Genomic DNA, 22,627 nt, shown 5'->3' with positions numbered 1-22,627 from the left:
CGTAACTTTGTACAAAGGGGCTAAAATCTGACTCAAGTGAGGGATGTGCTGTCTCCAAAAACCAAACAAACCAATGAACCTCTGGGCTCCCTTTCAGTTTCGGGGAACTGCAAATTCTCTGATCTTTTGTTTCACATGGGGCACCACCTCTCTGTCTTCCTGATGCCACTGAATACCCAAAAACTTCACACTTTGAGAGGGTCCTTGTAATTTGGCGGGATGTATCTCCCATCCCTTGCTCTGCAAATGCTCCACAATCCTGTCTAACTGAGTTTGCACTTGTTCTTGTGTCTCTCCCTGTATCATCACGTCATCAATGTAATGACAAAGCTGTACTCCAGGGATAACTAACACTTCATCTAAATTCTCTGCCACCATCCGGTGACAGATTGTGGGACTATGCAAGTACCCTTGTGGTACATTTTTAAATGTCATTTGTCTACCATCCCATGAGAAACTGAACTGCTCTTGACATTCAGGGGCAATTGGTATCGAAAAGAAAGCATTGGCAATATCAACAGTCACATACCAAGTCCCAGGGTGCTTCTGTATTTTCTCAATTAAAGTAACAGGGCCCGATTCACAGAACTAACTTAAGACAAAATCCTAAACTTACTACCATTTTGGTATTCACAGAAGGCACTTACTCATTTTGGTATTCACAGAAGGCACTTACTCATTTCGGTATTCACAGAAGTTAGGAGTCCTAACTTTAGGACTCCTAAATGCCTTCTGTGAATACCGAAAGTCTTAAAATTAGGATTTTTCTCAGTTTAGTAGTAGTATAGTTAGGACTCCTAACTTTAGGACTCCTAAATGCCTTCTGTGAATACCGAAATTCTTAAAATTAGGATTTTTCTCAATTTAGTAGTCCTAAATTTAGGACTCCTAACTTTAGGACTCCTAAATGCCTTCTGTGACTACCGAAAGCCTTAAAATTAGGTTTTTTCTCAGTTTAGTAGTAGTATAGTTAGGACTCCTAACTTTAGGACTCCTAAATGCCTTCTGTGAATACCGAAAGTCTTAAAATTAGGATTTTTCTCAATTTAGTAGTCCTAAATCTAAACTTAGGACTACTAAATTGAGAAAAATCCTAATTTTAAGACTTTCGGTATTCACAGAAGGCATTTAGGAGTCCTAAAGTTAGGAGTCCTAACTATACTACTACTAAACTGCGAAAAATCCTAATTTTAAGACTTTCGGTATTCACAGAAGGCATTTAGGAGTCCTAAAGTTAGGACTCCTAACTTCTGTGAATACCGAAATGAGTAAGTGCCTTCTGTGAATACCAAAATGAGTAAGTGCCTTCTGTGAATACCAAAATGGTAGTAAGTTTAGGATTTTGTCTTAAGTTAGTTCTGTGAATCGGGCCCACAGTGTCTGGGACAGCAGCAGTCAAAGGTGGTGTATGCTTATTCAATTCACGATAATCAACTATCATGTGCCAAGTATTATCACTTTTGCGCACAAGCCACACAGGGTTATTCCAAGCAGTAGTGATTGGGGTCACCACCCCTGCCTCTATCAAGTCCTGTATGGTTGCACTGATCTCTTCATGCCCTCCTGGAATTCTGTACTGTTTCAAATGAATTACCTTAGTAGCCTGAGGCACCTGCACTGGGGGAATCTTCAAGTGACCCACCCTTACAGCGCCAACTGAGATGTACTTCTTTTATCCAAATTGAGAGTACCTATCCTCCAAATACAGAGTCATTCCCTTCAAAATATCAATTCCAATAATATATTCAGATAGGGGCACAATCAATACAGTGTACTCTCTTTTTGGTATTCTGCCTATTTTCATTTGAACCTTTGTCTGCACTGCTGGTGTCTCTTTACCGCCTAAGCCTGTGATTGTGAAATACTGTCCTTTAAACTTTCTGTGATTTCCATATATCAAAGTAGCCTTCACTCCGGTATCTACTAGGGCTCGGGTTTCTGAACATTACGATGTTTCCCAAAAATTTCTATGTCAACATAAGGTCTATTGTCTTTGCGAGTCCCTTTCTGTACCGGAGCGTGACCTATTTCCTAATCTGCCTTGTATCTGTCAACCTTTGCCCAGGACAAATCCGGGTACAATCTTTCAGAGCCTCGAGGGAGGAATTCCTCCTCCCTCCGGTTCTCAGTGAGCCATTCGCTTTCTAAGTCTCTCCCTTCCTTCCTGCTTGAGCGGGCAGGTATCTCCCCCTCCTTCTCCTCGCTCTCACCCTCATCTGACTGTCTTTGCATTTTATTTTGCTTATTCACTCTCCTGCTTCCTTCCTTCTTATCCAAACCTCTTTTCCGGTTCATCTCCCACAGACTTTTATTCTCTATTCCATCTATCTTTTCTTTCTCCACACCATCTTTTAACAAAGCCATAAACATATCTCTTCTAGACAGCCTCTTATTGTCTGTACGAATCTCAGACCTGGAAGCTCTTTCAGTCTTTATCCATTCCTCAAACTCTCCTAACTCACGGACTGCCTCAACCACTTGTGTCAAACTATTACCAGTCTGATTGATTAATAAAGTCATCATCACTTGTTTATATGCGGGGGAAGCTATACAAATTATTCTATTACGCACAGACGCATTCAACAGCCCAGCCATCAACCTATGAGCGTTATCCAGAAAAATAGCAGTTTTCATCACCTCCTCCTTAATCCTCTGTATAGCATCTCTCAATGAAAACCAAGGTTTTTCATTCACTGGCCAGTCTGACTCTGTTGGGTTTTATGGCTGCATCCAATCACAGCCAACTGCAACAAGCTGATTTGATTATTGTCACTGTTAATTCCTAAACTGCTCCTGCACTGTAGAATCAGAACTAAGCGTACAGAATTTCACTGCATCTCCATAGTCTAACATTACTCCAGCAGCACCTAGATCAAACAAGCTAACCATCGACATAAGCAGAGACTCTCCGGGTCTCTGTCGGAATCTGTCTGAAATGTCATTAATTTCCTGCTGAGTAAAATCCTCCATACAGTCCATCGAAACCCCCTGTGGGTAATTAGGACCACCTTGGATTTTTCGACGATATATGGGCTGCGCCTGAATCACTTTGCATTCCATTGACTCACCCTGCCTGTCAGCCTGATCACGCTCGGCAGCTTTATCACACTCGCTTCCAGAGTCTGAAAACTCAGAGGAATCCCAAATATTTCCATCCAACGTTTCAGGGTCCCAGTCAATTCCAACCTTTGCAATAGCTAAACGTACTTTTCTCTTGTTAACCCTTCCTCTCCTTTTCTTATACTTGTATTGTGCAATACGAACTGCAGTCTTTTCTGCCACAGTCTGGTAGGTTTCCAGCTTATCTTGCAATAATTTATTCTGACAGGTTAACATTGTAGAGGTATTTGTGGCTTCAACAAACTATTTCTCTAATTTTTCACAGTCACTTTGCAACTGAACATATTTTTCATGCATGAGACGTTAAGCATTTAGAAGGATCCAACCTCTTCTTCCTAATGTAGAGAGTTCCTCTCCATTTTTCACAGGCACTTTTTGCAAACACGCAAGCACACTCACACTCCAATTCTCACTCAAACCAGCACAATTTGCCCACTCATGAGCTAATGCGCTATATGGGACTACCTCCCATCCAGGAATTTCAATTGGTATCTGAGAATCTGATTTTGATTTTCTAGAAAACATATTTCTTCCCCTTTTAAAATCAACGTTTGAATCCTGTGAGAATGATGCCAAGATGTAACAAATGTGATTTTCAATAAAACGACACACCCGAACCCTGCACTCCCACTCTGGGAGGCAAATTTACCACTGCGCCTTTAAATAATACACGTTTGCACAGCACTCCCACTCTGGAGGCAAAAAGACAAATTCTGGTGCTTTTAAAATGACACACACAAGTTTATTAATGCAATGTTTGAAAAGGTAGGCCAAATATATCAATAAATGCAGATTCTCAGGTTTCAAACACTTTTAAATGAAACAAGTAAAATAAAGTGCAGTATATACACAAATAGCAAAGAGTAGAAAATATATACAAAATGGTTAGGAACACCTCACTAATTGAAGTTGCATCATCCTTGCCAACTCAAGCTTTGGGAAGCCCGTCAAAAGCCCAGGTAGGAGTTTCAATCAGGACTCAAGTTCCGTCACCTCCACAGCAATACGTCTATTCTGTGGTGAACTTCCACCTGACCCCCGCAGGCTCCCAGCTTTATTACTATTACTCAACGTTAGGCAAAGCTTCTAGAAAACCTCGCCCCCTTCTCATTGGAAAAAAACGAGCTGGCTGTACCAGTCTGCGTCAAGGTCAAGACGGAGGCTGGCCAAGCTCCCGTTTTTTGACTTCGAGGCAGAGTTGCACATTCCACAGACACTTCCCACAACATATTCCAGTTCACTCTGGTCGGTGAGGTGCGAAAAACAAGTGAGGAGCAGAAAGACCTTGAATATGAATCACAAGCACTGCTGTGCACGCAGAAGTAAGGCAAAGTCAGAAAGCAAGATGACATGAGACCATGTGAAAGCCAATAGTAAGAACTCATATTTCTCATAACCCAAACAACTTGCAAGCACTGCTGTGCACGCAGAAGCAAGGCAAAGTCAAGAAACAAGATGACACGAGGCCATGCCAAATCCAATAGTCAAAGTCAGAAAACTAGATGACATGAGGCCATGTCAAAGTCAATAGCAAGCACCTATAATATAAATGTACCGTTCTACTCCATGACAGCCCCCACTAAAAGACAGCAAGATTACAAGATAGAAGAGAGGCAGGCATATGCAGGACCGTCCTATATAAATCCAGGTTAGGGTAAAATAATACACTAAAGTCAGTTAAAATGGTGGTAGTTAGCGATTCTTACAATTTTGTAATCATTACAATTTCAGGTCTGAAGAAAAGCAGGAAATTTGGGTGGAAAATGTTGACAGATTTAATTACAGTAAATACTTGTTTGCCTCCTAAAGATAGCAAAGATAAACAGTTAAAAGAGTTGGTAAGGTTAATGGAAATTCTCATGGCTAAATTCCCCAAAATCCTGATCCCATTGGTAGGTGATTTTTAATGCTAAAATTCCCAGTCAAATATTGGATGATTACTTTCAGATGGAAAATAATAATGTATTGGGAATCCTGGGTCAGGTTTTTTTTAAAAATCTTTGTGATATGAAAGGTAGGAAATTGTTGTCCATATTGAATAGCGTTAATATGATAGTAAAATAAATGGGAAATCGGCCACTCTTAATGACTATGTTACAATCTCCTCTGGTGACTTTAGCTTAGTAAAAGATTTTAAGCTAAGGGAATTATTATGTAGCGACCATATGTCTCTTTTCCTTTCATTGCATAGTTGGGTATGTTTAAGGGACCGCTGGCAGAATAGTACACCAATATATTGGAATATCAAGCAAAGGATAATATGGACTGCAAGTTTGAAATGTCCAACTGTGAACGAGGTTAATAAACTTTTGAGGGATCAGTTCTATAACACATCTGAAGCTATTGTAAAAAGGTGTGATAACTTGATGCCCTCTGTAAGACAGACTGCATTATTGTCATTAAAAAAGGGAAGGGGTTGCATGGGCAAATTAAGATCTCGTAAAGACTGGGAAAAGCTGGAACTCAACAAGAAAATAAGGTAGATGTTGTAAATAGGTTGACTCAAATTAGAGAATATAAGAAGAGTATAGAAAATAAATATGGGAAATTACCTGGAAAAAAAGATGCAGTACGGACGAAGGTTATAATGGCTCTTAGTACTGGTAGAATAAAGAGCTTATGGGATGCAGTGGGTGATATCTTCAGGTCCTTGAAAAGTCTAGAAGCAACCCTGGTAGCTGAAGAGGAGTGGGTTATGTACATAACAGAGTTATACAGAGTAAAAGATAGCAATTTGCATGAGTCAGTTTGTTCAAGGTGTTTAAAGTATATTGTTACAGCAGAGGAGCAGTCTTCTCTAACTCCAACAGTAAAAGGGTTATAAATATTAATAAAAAGTCTAAAAGGTTTGCGGGTCCAAGGGATAGATGGACTATCTAGTGACATGATAAAACATAGTCCTAGGCTGTGGATATAAGTGTTGACCCCAGTGTTTTGGGCTATAATATGTGGTGAAGACATATCAAAATCCTGTAAAGGAAGAATAAAGGTGCTGCTTTTAAAAAAAATGGCCTTGTGATTTGCCCAACAGTTACAGAATGATTACCTGGTTGAATATTTTAGTAAAATGTATGCCAAACACCTTTTACATGCCTTGGTAGAGTGGATATCAAATGAGGCAGTGCTTCCCAAAGTGCAATTAGGTTTTTGTAGGGGTCCTCTACTGTTGGCGGATGTCTGTTATTGAAACTGTTGGCTGAGAAGTATGCCTTTAAAAGAAACCAGCCTCTTTATGTTTCAGAAATAGATCTGTCTACAGCATTCAATTCCTTCTTTGGAAAACAATGGCTAATAGAATATTCTGATTGGATTGTTGGATTGTTAAAAATGATAATCTAAATCCATGAGGTGTCATTCACAAGTGTGGAAATGGGAATAATGGAGAATTAACAAGGAGGATATATACTCCCAATGGCTTAAGGCAAGGGTGCATAGTAGCACCTTTGCTTTTTTTCTATATATATTGCTGATGCTCCAACAGTTCTAAGCCAGGTTCGCTCATTGCCTCTAAAAATAGATACAAAGGTTATTTTTATACTGTAAGATGCAGACGTAAGTTTTATTTGACCTCACCCCAGTGGGCCTTCAAAGGCCATTAGATGCTTTCTCAGTTTACTGTAGTGTGAATGATCTAACTATAAATGTCTCTAAAACAAAAGTGATGATATTTTCCAGAAGTGGTATATGGAAAGTTAACCAGAAGTGGTGGTTTAATGGGGCACAGTTTGAGATGGAGAAGGTGCTTGTGTCCTCTTTTTAAATATAATCTTAATTTTAAAACACACTTAGAACATTAGAGTTATGAGCAAGGGCCATTGCAGGTATTTTACAAAGGCTGGATTTGGAACCGGGAAATAAAGCTGTAAAACTTCTTAAAGAAACCTAAAATTCAAAAATAGGAAATCTACTATTTTATGGTTACTAAGTCCTCTTGGAAAAATTATTAAAATGAAGATTTGAAAAAGATTACTAGGAATCCCTAATGGCACTGTTAACAGTGCATTGAGGCTACAGCTTGGCCTTACTAATATAATAATCAGTAAAGGATACTTAATTATTGGGCTTGTCTTGTTAAAGCAGCTGATGGCTTGCCGAGGCAGTCAATTAAAGATAACCTACAGTTAAATGCAACAGCACCTTGGGCACAAATCAGCATAACATTAAGGATGGTATAAATATATTACCATCATTTGATGTCCATTGTACATTCGTGGGCCAAATGACAAAGGTAATTAAAAGTGTAGTTAGAGAGAAATCTAGAAATTGTGATCTAGAAGATGTGGGCAAAAATAAGTTGCTCCATCTATTGGTAAAGGACTATGGGGTACTTCACAAATGTATCTGTGTGATGTACAGAGCACCTATGTTAGAAGATGATTAGGCTTGGACAAGTGCCTGCCTCCATACAATGGAGGCTGATGAATCTAGATAGTTTAGATATATCTTATTGCCCATTTTGTAAACATTCACCATTGACACTTGATTATTTTTTTTTTGAGCTTTTGTGAGAGATAGGAAAAGTTTGTTATTACCGATTTTAGAGTTTTAAAGGTTTGTCGCATTCAAGATCTTTTGGAATAAAATGTAGTTGTCTAAAATATTCTTATTTATTGTATCGGAACAATTAGATAAATTGACTAGCAAGTTTTTATAATATGAATTTTTGATCTTATGTCCATTATGATAATGTTTTGCAGGGATTTGTGTTATGAGTTATCTGGATATTTCTGTTATTTAAGTGGAATGAATTGTCTTCTTAAGGAAAGTGTTTAGAAATATATATAAGGAATTTTTTGAAGGTTTGTAAGTGCTTTGTATTTTAAAGTGTAATGTTTGTGTTTCCTTGTTGGCACAATATCAAACAAATAAATAAATACTATGGGCCACATGCATCAAACTTAGGAATTGAGATTCCTAAATTGCAATTTTTAGGAAATCGCAATTCCTTATGCATGTAGGAATCGCAAAAAATGTGCGATTCCTACACATTCCTTATTTCCGACTCACAAATTGTGAATCGCAAATAAGGAATGGCTTCTCATACATTCCTATGGGCCTAGACGCCTATAGGAATGAATGGGAATTGCATGCACAATTTGCGAGTACCAAATAGGTACTCGCAAATTGCACATGCAATTTCAAGGGTGCAAGGGTGCCAAAAGGACACCCTGATGCACCCCTGAAAGTGCAATTAAAAACATGTTGCACACACACATGCCCCAAAGGCATGTTTGAGTGCAACATAGAACTTTGAAAAATGCACTTTAGTGCACTTTTCAAAGTTTTCGTAAATTATCATCAACTTTAAGTTGATGGTAATTTGCGTTTCTTAAGAGCGAAATCGGAATATTTTTTGTATTGTTGCATTGCATTTAGGGAATCGCAATTTGCGATTCCCAAAATGCAATCGCAATTTAAGTAATCGCTAATTTTGCGATTACTTAAATAGCGATTTGTGCATTTGGGATGATGCACCCCAATGCAAAAAGTGCAGCCGCAAAAAACAATGATGCATGTGCCCCTTCATCCCATGGATAATTCTCAAACCCAATGCTTCTGGTAAACATATGCCATTATATTGTTGTAGCATTTCATAGTGCTTTCCCATCTCTTCTTGAGGCCCCAAAGTGTTTTTCATATGGTTACTACTACAATAAAGAATGTATGGGAGAAGCGTGTTGGTTGATAAAATATGTTGATGCAAATTGTGGCTATGACACATTATCTTAATAACGACGTATAAATACCTTGACAATGTTTTCCATTCGGAACAATAGTGCTTAAAATGGATACATGAATAATATTGAACTAGCATCACACTACCTCAAGTTCATGATATTTAGTGATTGTGACCTAAGGAATGAGACCCTAAGCAATAAACTGTACCTCACAGCTGATGTGGGTAGGCAGAGGGTGAAAAGACCTGCGCCTCCACTGTAATGCACCATACAGAGACAATGCAAACATGCACCAACACCTCAGAGGGTTAGACAGTCAGTTGCAAGACACACTCATTTGCAGGGAAAAACAGAGCACCCTCTCCTCAACTTGCTTAAACATCTGGACCAGGGCTTAGCTACAGACAATCGTCATGGCAGATCTCCCTTTTAGAAATTGCAGACTGAATGTTCTCTGAAAAGCCCTAAGAGGCCTAAAACTGTTTAAAATAGTATAACTCATCATCTTTTATTGTATTCGTATACCCAAATGCTCTCTGCCCTAACTCGTCCTTAATGTGAGTGCTGAAAATATTCGTTGCAGTTTAAGCTTGGATCCCAGCCAGGTGCCTTTTAGTTGCAATCTCCAAATTCCATGTGTATAGATTAAGCAGGGGTAGCTGCTGCCAAAATAAATTGGTGGGGCAGCACGGGGGGGGGGGAAATAATAAAAAACCCACTTACCTCATGCTGCCGCTGCCAGCTGCTTTGGTGAAGAAGTACGAGAAAGTCCGTGGGCCACTCCCATCTAATCTAGATGGTGCTCTCAGCATGAGAGCAGTACCAGGACTGGCCTGAGCGGCCTGGTTAGGCGCTCAGTAAGTGACTGGTTGCCTTTGCCGTTTCTCCATCCGACTGCACAATACAGCTGGGTTGGAGAAATCCCATGATGGTTTGGCCAGCCTAAGGTGGCAGGCCAAACAGTCATGTGCACTTTCAATGCCCACCAACTCCTCTTCCCCCTGCTGGTTGTCGCTCAGGATGTCTGGCGCACCCTGCCCTAGACTTGGCAGCATCAGCTGTCAGAGAAAAATAAAACAATAATAAAATTATTTTATTATTGTTTTATTTTTATTTTGCAGTGATTGGGACGACGCTCCTCAGTCATTGTGGAGGAGCTGTTGCTGAGCTTAAGATGAACAGATTTTGGGCAACATTATTGGTTTTGGGTTCAAGTGCAAATGTGGTGACTTCTGGGATAGCTTTGGTGTTTATGGGCACTGAACACTGTGTAATGCCAAGGACGTGTGTTGACTGCAGAGTTAGAAAATTCATTCCTCAAAGGACTGCCTTGAATGTTTTTTTCATGTGCCAGGAGAGTCCTTGTCACACTTGATACACTTCCGTTAGCCTCCCAGCAGCACAGGTCCCCCCAACCTACCATATGAGTGGGGAAAACCAACAGGTGGTTTCCATGAATGTCTCCCAAGTTTTCTTGAAAGCGGTCCACTTTAGTAATACTCATTACCCGCCAGAGACCACTGGTCATTTTTTGGATTACACCTCTCCAGCCCACCCCTGACCTTTCCTGAAAGTGGGGGCACCCAAGAAATCTGGACTAGGATTTTATAAAGCTTTATTCTATACTGGGCTAGTGCAGAAAACATACAAAATCAAAGCAGCCAGTTCAATAGAATTGTGATGACTAAAAAGGAACCCTAAATTTATAATAGAAAACTAAGCAACAGATTCTTTTTTTCTATATAATTCTCCTCCTAACAAGTCTTTGCTAATGAAAACTAGCAAGGAAAAATCTACACTCAAGAGGGATACAGTACATCACTGCATACCACTTTTTTGTGGGCATGCTCTGGGAATCCTAGCTTGCTATCTGCCAGTGTCTTTGACAGTGGAAAAATGAGCTCTTTGGATCCTGAAATGCAGGTCTCTGCCTGGGAGAGCTTATGACACTGTATTTGTACTGTTTGAGAAGGCTCTCACGAGAAGCTGAATCCATGATTCAAGATCGTGTGAGAAAAATCTCCTGGACATTTTCACCTATAATCACCCATATAGGAAACTGTTAGGCCTAACCTAAAACACCACACATTATGTAATTATATCAGTTAAGAGAACTCTATCATAATATGTAAAACATACACCACATTATACAGTGATCAGCATAAATGTGATCCAGCGGATTACCAGCTTGGGTTGACACACACACCATATACTCACCTGGGCCATAAACATTCATACAATAAGCTAGTAATACCGCCGGAGTTAATATTGGTTTTACCTACAAGATTTTGTTCTCTTCAGCCAAATCTTACCATTCCAATCTCCTTGTCAATAATTTCCTCTGGTCAATGAATCTAGTAGCTATTAAAATAGGTAAAAATTTACATTTAAGGTTTTCTCCAATAATCACAGACTCAAAGAGTTTTAAAAGTTTTATCTAATCAAATTTTGTGAGTCAAAGATCAAATACAATGTAAACATTGAGTCTCATTCAGGAAAGAAATCAAATTCTAGTTCAATAATAAGTCTCATTAAAATTCATGATGACTGTACCTGAAAAGGGAGGGAAAGAGAGAGCGGGTACAAAGACAGATTTCACAGAATTATATTTACCTAGGGGATCTGATGAACCCAACTCCTTGAAGATGGGCCAGATGGAGTCCACCGGGACAGGTGGAAGACAAAGTATCAGGTCAGGTTCAGGGCCCGGAAGGTGACCTCTTCTAAGTGCAACGCCAGCGTCGCACTCCTCTCTGGCACTACTCTCCTCGATCTTTCTTCCGCAATTCCCCTTCTAGATGATTGGATTATCGGTCAGTATTTCGGTCTCTCGAGCAGGGTCTCTGGCATCTGCAGGGCCAGAGACAGCATCTCGGACAGCGTCTGTGGCAACATACGTGTCGGGTCTGTGATGGGTCGGAATTATGGGTCTGACAGATCTCTAACTAACTTACCTCAATTATACTATTCTGTGTTCATGTACCACCCCCAAATGTTTCAATATCATGTTTTACCCTATTTCTGATTGGACAGGGCAAGGAGGTGAGTTCTTCACACCATATTAAATGTAATATTTTACTTTAGACTGTTTGTTCTATGTTTCTGCCCCTTAATTTACTTTCCCAAACCTTTATTCCCACCCGCATTTCACATTATGCTTAATACAATTTATAGAGTTTATAATATGTTGCTCTTGTCCGGGTCGATGAGTTAAGTTCCCATGTGCTTTTTGCCAGCTTGACCTTGGCTAGGTTTCAATGGTGTCATCCTAGTTCCGGACAGGGTTTAGTGCGTGTCGCACAGATCAGGTGGGGTAGGGACTTCAGTCACCCTCTGAGGCCCAAATACGAACTAATAGAAAAGTCAGAGAAAAACATGTTAGAATACGAAAATAAATGAATTCACTGTATACCAGTTATCACTACTCTAATCCCATTTACTGAAATAATTTTTCACATTAGTAAATAGTAGATCTTGCAAGGTTTAGTTTAAGCAGTAGCATGTGCATTAACATGTGAGTTTCAAGTGGCCATTTTAGAAGCTATTGCGCAGCTGCAAAAGATTCCCTCCAAGCATAAAAATGCAGTAGACGCATGCGCAGTAAAATTCCCGCGTTTTGGCTGCCATTTTAAGACACTCGGGTTACTGGTTAGTAATACACATATGAAAGCATCCCTTAGATACAATATATTTTGTGTAATGCAATATTAGTATTTACAAGACAAATTGATTACGGTATTATACGCTATTTGAGAGGATTGCATCCAAGCAAGTTTCTTCTTTACGAAACCTTCCTCCATCAAACGTAACAAAAGCAAGCAGCATTAGCCTTTACTAATGGAGGCCTCACTGGGAAAAAAAAGAGTAAACACACAACAGTTCAGTTGGCCGATAATAAACCACTATTTTTAATATTCGACAATTGTTTGGTAATGGGCCTAATTATAAATAATTTAACAGTGCTATTATCAACATTAGGTCGAAGGTCGCAAATGGGTATTCTATGGAACAGTATTATATTAGAATTCATTAATGATACATAGACAAACATATGCGCTATCCTTATTGATGATCTAAAGAAGACAGAAATGGTGTGATGCTTTTGACTGGCCTATTGTAAAGCACAGGTTTTGGCTTCCGTTTGTCTTTTCTGTAGAGGAAATCTGAAGCTACTTGCTTGGGGATACTTTAACTTTCTCCCCAAGTCCTTCTCTTTCATTTCTGTGGAAATTCTGAAATGGACTGGGTAAAACCTTTGCCCTACTTGGTCTGTAGACAAGTGCAGGTAGAAGGTATGGTTGAATCCTATCTTTCAATCGGTATGTATATATATATATATTACCTACTGGCAGTCGCCAGTAGGTAGTTATAATTAGGACCTATTTTCCATAGGAAATCCGCACCATTCTATTTGGAATAACTTTGGCGCCGGTTGACGAATCTTCGCGGAAATTTAAAAAGTCGTGGCCCGCTCCGGTCCGCTCCTATCCTGAAAGTCTCAGGGTGATTCGTCAAGCAAGGGCCGAGAAAAAAGGGGGGTCACAAAACGTGTTTTCCCCATGCAATTTTCCATAGGGACAGTTAGTCGCAGCTACAGCCCGAACTGCTGAACGGAATTACACCAAATTTGGCAGAAAGGTAGAGCTTGGTTCACACTCGTGCCTTTTGCTTAAATGGTGTAAATACGTTCAGTAGTTGCTGAGAGAATCAAAAGTAAAATCATAGATATATCTATGGCCTCGGAGGATCCGCGCACCCTGCCGAGCACGAGCTGTATGCTAATTGGCTGCCAACACTTCAAACCAGGAAGTGTTGGCAGCATTCTTGTGCCACAGTAGAACCGAGGCACAAGAAACCTAAGAAGAAAATGCACAGAACGCAAAAAGGGGGCAGGGTAGAAACACCCTGACCCCCTAGGCCTGCTGAGGGGGTCCCACAAGGCCCAATTTTTTTATTTTATTTTTAAATCTGCAAAATCCGCACTTCGTTGCTAATTTGCCCCCGGGGGCTATGTATGTTTCGGGTTGGGGGGCCCAAAGGAGCCCCCCAGACCCGGGGACCGCCACCTCCCGGGGCGTTATGTAAATATGTGGGGGGGTGTCGCGAACTTTTCCAAACTTTTGGCCAGCTCCGGTCTGCTCCTATCCTGAAAATTTCACGGTGATTCGTCAAGCGGGGGCCGAGAAAAAAGGGGGGTCCCAAAACGCGTTTTCCCCATGCATTTTCCCATAGAACCTGTTGACGCAGCTACAGCCCGAACTGCTGAACGGAATTACACCAAATTTGGCAAAGAGGTAGTCCCCAGTTCAGACTCGTGCCTTTTGCTTAAATGGTGTAAATTCGTTCAGTAGTTCCTGAGAAAATTAGAGTTAAAAAGATAGATATATCTGGGCGGAGCCTAACCACACATCTCATCGTGAGATCTGATTGGCTGTCAGTACTTCATCCAAGAAGTGTTGGCAGCCATCTTGGGACCAATATACATGATAGCATATCATTAAAAAGCATTGCAGTTAATAGAAGGTTTTAAGACTTTACTTACATTATAAATCATTTGTTGATGGTACCATACTAATTTTAGGAATTGTGGTGTGTTCTAAGGTGATTTTACCATGTGAAAAAACCTTCTGCTGTGATATCATGAATCAAGTTTGAGAGAAAACTATTTTCTCATGCTTTTCCCACAGAGGTTTGGAAGGTGATCTATAAGCTAAACTGAGAGCATATTTTTTGTAAATTCACATTATCTTTCTCAGTCATGTGAGAATGAAGTCTGATATTCTCAGTAAAACATGTACATCCAACAAGGGCAGAGACTGTCAGTGGATTCCTTTGTGTTCTACTGCAGCTTCCCAGAGTGTTCTAAAGAACAACTAGAGCGCTAACAGTCCTCCTTATGACAAAAGTATGGTACACCTGAAGCCATCTTGATTGGAATAAAGTGGTAACACTTAAAACATTTAATTTACAAAGGAACAAAATGAGGGGGTTCATTTTGCCATAGAAATTATGATTAGTGCTGCAGACAGACAAATTAGGGCACATTTTGACTTCTCAAATCCTTTTCTATTTCATAAAAAAATTCTGACATGCAGACTGAAACATGCACTTTGAATACCAGCAGCAGACTTCCCTGGTGAGTAGTAGCTTTACTACAGTGATCTAGGGCCTCATGTAGGTAGCCTAATACCGGTCGGTAATTATACCGTTACCGACCGGTATTTAGGCTTTTGCTATGTAGGGGGATCATTTCTGTATTCGGTAATTTACCGAATCGGTAAAATTACCGAATCGGTAATTTTACCGATTCGGTAAATTCCGAATACAGAAATGAGATGTAGGGGGAGTGTGTGGGTGTTGTCTGGAGTCGGTATTTACCACCAACTAATAGTTGGTGGTAAATAAAGAATGGATGTGTAAAAGCATTTTAAAGCGCTTAGAAGTGTGCAATGTGGCAGACATACATGCCCTTAGGGCATGTATGTGCGCCACATGTGCACACATGGCCGAATCAGGGGTGCAACAGGGTGTCAATGTGACACCCTGCCACCCTTGCATGTGCTCCCCCATTACCGAATCGGTATTTACCGATTCGGTAATGAGGCATACCTTCCCATCAATGGGAAGGTATGCCTCATTACCGAATCGGTAAATACCGATTCGGTAATTACCGAATTTTTCCGAATCGGTAATATTTACCGACTCATTACCTACATTGCATTTACCACTTCATAAATACCGAATCGGTATGATTCGGTATTTATGAAGTGGTAAATGCCAGCCCACCTACATAAGGCCCCTAATGAGCAACTAGAGTGCTAACATTCAGAAATTATGGCAAATGTGTGACACATCTGAATGCCTTCTTGATGGAACCAAAGTAAAAAACTGAAAGTATTTCCTACTGAGGAGACTGCAGTAAATGAGGAAATTAGGAAACTTCATAACAAATAAATCTCCCAAGATGGCCACCAGAGACAAAAGAGCCCAAATGTAGCCCAAATATCACCCAGATGTAGCCCAAGTATAGCCCAATGACAGAATGTCCCAGAGTGTTCCAACGAACAACTAGAGCGCTAATAGTCTTACTTATGACAAAAGTATGGCACAGCTGAAGCCATCTTGATTGGAATAAACTGATAACACTTAAAACATTTAATTTAAAAAGGAACACAATGAGGGGGTTCATTTTGCCATAGAAATTATGATTAGTGCTGAAGAAAGAAAAAGTAGGGCCCATTTTGAGTGACTTCTCAAATCCTCTTCTATTTCATTAAAAAATTCTGATATGCAGACTGAAACATGCACTTTTAATACCAGCAGCAGACTTCCATGGTGAGCAGTAGCTTTACTACAGTGATCTAATGAGCAACTAGAGTGCTAACATTCAGAATATATGGCAAATGTGTGACATATCTGATTACCTTCTTGATGGAATCAAAGTAAAAAACTGAAAGCATTTCCTACTGTGGAGACTGCAGTAAATGAGGAAATTAGGAAACTTCATAACAAATAAATCTCCCAAGATGGCCACCAGAGACAAAAGAGCCCAAATGCAGCACAAATATCACCCAGATGTAGCCCACATGTAGCCCAATGACAGAAGTGTGCAAAACACTTATTTCATGTGTATTTGCTGTTTTATATAGTGCAGACTTGTCAGGTATTGGAGTGCTTTACATGAGCATTGGTTACATCACACAAGATCAAATTAATTTTTGGTTGTAGACATGGGGAGATTAGGTGATTTGCCCAAAATCACAGAATGTTGACCTGAAGCAGAAACTCCAACCTGGTTCCCCAGTTGCAATGTCTGCAGCTCTGGAAGTAACACCACATCCTCTCGCCAAGGTGCAACATTTAATCAAGTGGTCAACTGGATAAAAAAACATACAGAGTACAAATAATTTAAAAGTTCTTTGTCGCTATTTGAAAACTCAGAAAATATGTCCTCATTTTAGTTTTTTAGAGCACTAACCATAATTTTGATGCAAATAAGACCCTCTCATAGATGTAATTTCTAAAGGAAATACTCTAGGTATTACAGTTTTAATTACATCAAGATGACGTCAGGCGTGCCACACTTTTGTAATAAATATCGAATGTTAGCAATCTAGTTGTTCATTGGGATACTGTTGAGAGGCAGAGGCCAGGGGCACGGACTCTAAAAATTGAAGGCAGGTAGGAGAGTGCAGTGGCAACAATTTGACCACACTGGGCAGGCAGGAAGGGCAGTGGCAGCACAACAGACTATGGAGGGCAGTGGAAAGGGGGCAGGGGCAACAAACCAACAATACAGGACTAGCAAGAGAGGCTGTGGCAATATAATAGACCATTGTGGGCAGAAGGAAGAGGCAGTGGTAGTCCAACCATACATGCCAACAGACCCGTTTCAGCCAGGAAATGTCCAATGTTTTTAAGCTCAAATGGGCTTTATTTGATCTGTCTCCTGTCTACAATCTCCTCTTTTTCAGTGTAACTCAAAGGGGAAAATCAATAGCCCAGTTTTTTTTCAAAATCTCCCTCTTACCAAGTTCAAAATGTTCGCAAGTATGGTACATTGGATCATGGTAGGTAGGATGAATTGGGGTAGGGACATGGACTCGGATAACAGAGGACAGGAGGGCCATGGAGAGGTGCACCAAACGGACCCTACAGGGCAGGCATCAGGGTTTGCAGCAGCACAATACACCACACAGGGCATGCAGGATGAGAGTGCAGCACAACAATCCATAGAAAGCAATAGGGAGGGGACAGGACCATGCACACGGACAACAGAGAACAGAGGGGAAAGAGGCAATGGTAGCTAGCTGACCATAATGGACAGACAGGAGAGAAAGCTGCAGCATAACAGACCATAAAGGGCAGGAGGGACGGATCAGGGGAATTACAATGGAACAGACAAGCCAGTAGGGAGGGAATAGGGGTCTGCACATGGAAACAGAGGGCTGAGGGCAAGGGGGCAGGGCAGGAGCAGCAAGATGACCATGGAGGTCAATCAGGATGGGCACTAGAAACAAGACACACCATGGAGAGCAACAGTGAGACTATGATGGCATACACACAGACCATGGAGGGAAGGTGGGAGGGGGTCAGGGGCAGCTAGCTGACCACACAGGGAAGGTGGGAGGGGCCATGGCAGCACAGAAGACCATGCATGGCAAGCGGGAGGGTTAGTGGCAGCACAATGGCTATGATGGGCAAGAAGGAGGGTGCAGGGGCATGCACAAAGCACCATGGAGGATAGAAGGGAGGGTCAGGACCTGGGCATAGACAAGAGAGTTCAGGGGAAGGGGCCTCACAACAGACCACGCGGGGTAGGCAGGAGGAGCAGTTGCAGCACAACAGACCAGGGAGGGCAGAAGGGTGTGTCAGTAAAATGGACCATGGAGGACAGGAGGAAGGGGATAGGGGCATGGCATGTGGACAGGCAGGGTGGAGGTGGCAGGGTCAGGTTACAATCATCTGACAATGCTAGGCAGGTGGGAGGGGAGTGGCAGCTCAACAGAACACTCAGAGTAGATAGGAGTGGCAGATCCATGGAACATGGTGGGCAAAAAGAATGGAGCAGAGGCATGCACAAAGACATCGGAGGGCAGGGGGAAGGAGAATAGGGGCAGCAAGCTAAGCACAGAGGCTAAGCAGGAGGTCAATGATGGGCCATAGAATTGGGCAATGGAGGGCAGGAGGAGTGGAATGGTACATCATGCTAAATGGAGGGCAGTGGCAACACATCAGACCATGCATGGCAGGAGGGAGGAGGCTAGTGCATGGATTCAGACATCAGAGGATAGGCAGGAGGTGGATGTGGCAGCAAGCCAACTGTTTAGAGAAGGTGGGTATTGTTTCTAAAATGTGTGTCTGTGCAAACTACTTAAAATATGCAGCATAATCTCACTTTTATTCAGGAAGAAGAGGACGTTTGTGACTGTGACTCCGGGCTCACTTGGCAGAAACCCCCCCTGACCCTCCACCCCCCATCGCAAAATGTAATGCCCGTGAAAAGGGTAGGTGGACGCAGTGTTATATAGAACATAGTCCTGAGAGCATGATTGAAAATGAAAACTAGATATAGTATATGGTATAAACTATGCACCAAAAAGTGTGATATAAGATGAACCGGGGCGTGAAATATAATATGCAATACATTGTGCGCAATGACAGATTCAGTGGAGAGCGCGAGATAGCACAGGCACTAGCGCGTGCTATGCGATATGCGCCTTGGAGTGTAATATGCACAGGGCAGTGTTGTGTAACCTAACTAGTCTCTAAAGTTGTAATATAAAATATGTGCTGGGGAGTGTAACGTTGCATATGCACTGTGACAAAGATATGGGTCCCAGATGGTAATATGTATGGCATAGCGATGTACGTTATAACATAGGCATCGAGGAAGGCACGTTAGATAGGGCAATATAACCCGTGCGAAGGCAAGTGTGGCATGACATATTCAAGGGGTGGTGTTACAGTGCACATGGGCTAGAGAGTGTCATAGCATACGCACTAGCTGGTGCAATACAACACAGAGGTGTGTGGCACTCGGCAGGCACTGGTGGGTGTAACACAGCATTGGGCTCAGCCAGGAGCACGCTGTGACTCTCAAGTGAGGTTCGTCTCCTTTCCAGAGAGTAAAATAAAAAGTATTACACATCCGGCGGTGGATGTGTGTTTTATTAACCGTGAGGGGGGGTTCTTGCATAGTTTGGTTGAATTTTTGTCGAATCCCCTTTGAATGGCTTGGTGTGCGTGTGTATTAAATGTGCCCGTCAATAGCTACCCATATTTGTATAAATAAACAACAAGGGTGTCTACTTGGAGAGTACCCACCGGCGGGGGCGCCAGGATTAGGCACGGTAGGGCGTCAGACACGTCAGATCTTCACTAGCGGTGTAAATACATTCCACGTGGATTGTGATAGGTACATACGGTTTGTTCAGCATGTCCTAGGTGTTTCAATAAATATATTTTTTTTTTAAATAATAAAAAACAAAGGCCGGCCCCGGGGGATGGGGTCCCCGGGACCATAAGTGGCCTGAGGAGAGGGGCAACGCAGCCCCCCTCCTAAAGAATAATAAAAAAAAAAGGCCATGACCCGGGGGTTGGGGTCCCCGGGGCAGATAAAGGCCTTGGGAGGGCCAAATTTATTTTTTTCAACAAAACAAATTACGGTGCAGGCCCTGGGGAATGGGGTCCCCAGGGCCAATAAATTAGAAAAAGATGGGGGGCCACACAGCCCTCCTTCTTAAAAAAATAAAATAAATAAAAGACCGGCATCGCGCCAGAGGCCATGCCGCCTCCTTGTAGCACTCTGCAAACGCGCCCCCTGGCCAGTTGTAAGTTGGGGAATTAATTCCCCTTCAATTCTGAGGGTCCCTGAGGGCCAACTAGCCCAACAGGTATCTCCAGTATGCGCCAGGGAGCTGCGGTGCAGACAGGTGTTCTGAGGCCACGCCCCTTTTTACACCTCTATGCAACGCAGCTCTGTGGCGCTTACTGGAGGTACCTAGTGGGCTAGTTTGACCCTAGGGACCCTCAGGATTCAAGGGGACTTAATATCTCAACTAAGAACGGCCACAGGGCGCGTTTACACAGTGGTGAAGGGAGGGGACAGGGCCTGAGGTGACGTGTGCAAACACGCCCTGTGGCACGTTTTAAGTTGGGGAAATAATTCCCTTTCAATCCTGAGGGACCCTGGGGGCCAACTAGCCCACCAGGTGCTTCCAGTAAGCGCCACTGCTCTGCGTTGCAGAGAGGTGGTGCAGGCCGTGCCACTTTTTACACCTCTCTGCAATGGCGCTTACTGGACGTACCTAGTGGGCTATTTTGCCCCTAGGGACCCTCAGGATTCAAGGGGACTTAATCTCCCAACTTAAAACGGCCACAGGGCGTGTTTACACAGTGGGGAAGGGAGGGGACGGGGCCTGAGGTGACGTGTGCAAACACGCCCTGTGGCGCGTTTTCAGAGGTAGTTTTAATCCCCTGCCCTATTATATACTAGGGGCTTACAGAGGAGGTCATTCTAATCACAGGGGGCCCCCAACGCATAGTGTTCCCTAGTGTATGTAAGTGTTTTTACTGTATTCTGAGTGTCTTTTAACATAGCACTGGCTCTAGGACTGGTTAGTCAGACTCAGTTACCACCAGTATCCGTCTGAAAAAGTTGAGGGTACAGGATGATTTTGCAACAAGGCTTCTTTCTGCTCTTCTGTTTGTTCTTTCTGCGCGTTATCCTTCTTCCTGCACTTTTCTTCGTCTTTGAGGACTTCTGTTGCTTCTTTCTGCATTTTCTTTTTTTTCTTTCTGTGCGTTTTTTCTTCTTTCTACACATGTCCTATCTCTGTAGGCATAGTTAGAAATTAGCATTTAAAAAACCTTTGAAATTCACTGAAAAACCATCGGTTTCAGGCACGTTATAGTTAGGAATTTGCAATTAAGAAACCTTAGAAATTCACTGAAAAAAACATAGGTTTTAGGGGCGTTATAGTTAGCTGGACTTTTCACTCGTACAAAACCATTGAAATTCCCCCGTTATAGTTAGTTCAGCGAACTATAACTCGCGCGCCCGCAATGCACTGCTGATAACATCACAAATTACATCACTCATGAGATGGTCATTGACATCACTCATGACATCACTGATGACATCTCAAATGACAATTTCGATTTTTGCTTTTTTTGTTTGAGAATTAAATTAAATATTCCATAATCTGTATATTTTTCAATGTACACCTGTTTCATCATCATCCATTTTTTTTTATTACGATCACCAGGATCCTAAAAAGTACACAGAACAAGTATAAAAGCAGGTAAGTAAACATTTGAGAATAAATATATTGAGAACAATTTCATTAAGTAAATGTGCAAGGAGTAAAATGCAGCAGTTCCTAAAAGAATAAAGTGCTTCATGCAAGTAGCTTCCCACGCCTGATCCACAGTGCATATCAGAATCTTGAAAGGCCAACAACCATTTATCTACGGGTGTCAGTACACAATGTTCTCACTACCTCAAGATAGTGTCCTGGACCAACAAGTCTATACAATGGTAAAATCCATTTCTTTACTCAGAGATAAATGATGGGGGCAGAAGAGAAATAAATGGACAATTGATTCTGGGCAGGCTTTGCATGCTGGACACAGAACATCAGAAGAAGCGCTAGAACGCCACTTAGAGCAAAATAATCTGGTGGGCAGAGTGTTATAACAGAACTGTAAAAACACCGGTAAAATACGTTTTAATGCATCAATAAGCACCCCTTAGCCTTCCTACAATCCAGGTTATACCAGGGGCTCGTGGTGTCTTGCAACGGGTCTTTATGTTGTCCCCCATCCCTTGCACTGTGGAAGGCCGGCTAAGTGTGTCCCTCACCTCACTGAAAACCAGATCATGACATGGCCCCAGGCTTTCCACTGCATCCTTGCGGGGTAGTTTGACCAGCTCATCGATCAACTGCCTTGCATTTTATCCTCACTGCTTCTAATGCTGCCGGATGATCCTCCACCCAATCCCACTCAACAGCTCTTTGGTTGCTTGAGACAGAGAGCACACCCAAATCAGGGCACCCCGTTACATCTGGCTGTAGGGGGCCCAGTTTTGTAAGAGCAAGGGCATTGTGGTCACTCTCTGATCTTTTCGACACTACCATATCTGCCACTCACGGTCCCAATCCTCAGTTAGGTCTGAAGGGGCAGAAGCAAGGGGTTCGAAAGTACAGTTAAAGTCACCTGCAACCAGTGCGGGGACGCTATCGGAGTACTTGACCAGAGCATGGTCTCATATATAAATCGTATTTGTTTCCTCCGAGACACGGCCCACTCTATAGTAGATGTTA

The 22,627-nt window shown here is 42.0% G+C and overlaps 1 protein-coding gene across 1 annotated transcript in view; it reads left to right on the top strand.

The window, feature by feature from the left end:
- Positions 1 to 22,627, top strand: part of LOC146831397 (E3 ubiquitin-protein ligase RNF138-like) — a 255,932-nt gene that overhangs the window by 155,526 nt on the left and 77,779 nt on the right. The window lies entirely within an intron of this gene.

Source organism: Triturus cristatus, chromosome 5_1, assembly GCF_964204655.1.
Source record: "Triturus cristatus chromosome 5_1, aTriCri1.1, whole genome shotgun sequence".
In the NCBI taxonomy this organism is placed as follows: Eukaryota; Metazoa; Chordata; class Amphibia; order Caudata; family Salamandridae; genus Triturus; species Triturus cristatus.
Note: the sequence above shows the minus strand (reverse complement) of the source record. Positions and strands in the feature narration are given on the sequence as shown.